Below are 1450 nucleotides of genomic sequence, written 5' to 3'. Positions count from 1 at the left end.
ATCTCAATCTGGTTTGGCTAGTTTGAAATTTTAGTCTTCCTTGGCTTTGTAGATTATAAAATACTTTAATTTGTTTATCTCAATGAACTATCAAAACAACCCTGTGAGGTATACAAAGAGCTAAGGGACTCAAACTACACAGACTACAAAACTGTTCACACGGTTTCCGTTAAAATGAGAACTCAAGTCTTCTGATTCTTATTCCGTTGTTCTTTCCCCAGTACTGCGCTGCCAGACCTTGGGTTGGTTATCTATGGTGCCACGCTTAGAGATCACACACATCTTTCAAACAAGAGTCATATATGAATGCTTCATATAGTGAGAGTTCTTCTGCAGCAAGAATGTGGTATGAATGAGCCTCAGGGAAAAGACTAGAAGTGGAGCCGGTCAAGAGGATTCTTAGGTAGATTTAAGCTCCTCATAGGGCACACGTACACTGTAGAGAGAACACTTGCTCTGTTTGCTTTTTTACTTCCAATAGTCTCATTTAAACTCAAGTTAAAAATGCTTTGTGAACTATCGCTGCTTTATGCCAGTGATAACATTGGCATAAACATATTGCAAATAGTGTGTGGGTCAGTTATCGCTTTTTAATTCTTAATCTTTTGTATTTTAATGTGAATGGAGATATTTAATGTGAGTGGAAAATAAAAGATTTGCAGGAAGGGAAGGCAAGGGAAGAGGACGTGGCTCCAGGTGTTAAGAGGTTGAGAACTCAGAGGAGAAAAGAGTTCCTTATCACAGTTTCATTTCATAAATTTACCGGAGGCTAGGCTTTGTACTAAGATCTTATCTTGAAAACAAAATTCTTAACTGTTCTCACATGATGCAATTTCCTAGCAGCTCTATTTCACTCCAGCTTTGGGCCTCTGACCCTCAAGTGTTGGGAGAGTTGAGATATGGGAAGCCCTCATTCCAAGGAGAATTATTCATGCCTGTGGTTCAGCTGACCCCATCCCCCATCAAAGACTTGGGGCTGTTCCGGATTCACAGAGTGAAAGGAGTTGGATGCCTTTCAGGGCTATTTTTATAAACCCATGCTATTTTTGTTAGCTTTCTGTGATGAAGAAGCACGTCAACCCCACAGCAGGGCATCTCCGTGCCGCTCAGGACTCTCCTGCCTGGGCTGATGGAAGCACCTTGATTCTAACGCCTCGAGTGTCCACTTTAGAGGCTGCCTAGAGTTCTACCACCATCTACATTTCAGCATTTTTTTATTCTTTTAAAGTAAGACACACCTTTTGAGAAATTCAAACTCCACAGAAGTGCATAAAGAAGAAGATACATTTTTCTCATTCTTCCCTCCACAGAAAGGTGTTATTCTTCCCTCGGAATCCCTGCTCCCCAAACCTACTCCTTTTTTTTTTTTTTTTTGCGGTACGCGGGCCTCTCACCGTTGTGGCCTTTCCCGTTGCGGAGCACAGGCTCCGGACGCGCAGGCTCAGCGGCC

The sequence above is a fragment of the Physeter macrocephalus genome, chromosome 7 (genome assembly GCF_002837175.3).
Source record: "Physeter macrocephalus isolate SW-GA chromosome 7, ASM283717v5, whole genome shotgun sequence".
NCBI classification, from domain to species: Eukaryota; Metazoa; Chordata; class Mammalia; order Artiodactyla; family Physeteridae; genus Physeter; species Physeter macrocephalus.
The sequence above is the reverse complement of the archived record's forward strand: the minus strand, read 5'-3'. Positions refer to the sequence as shown.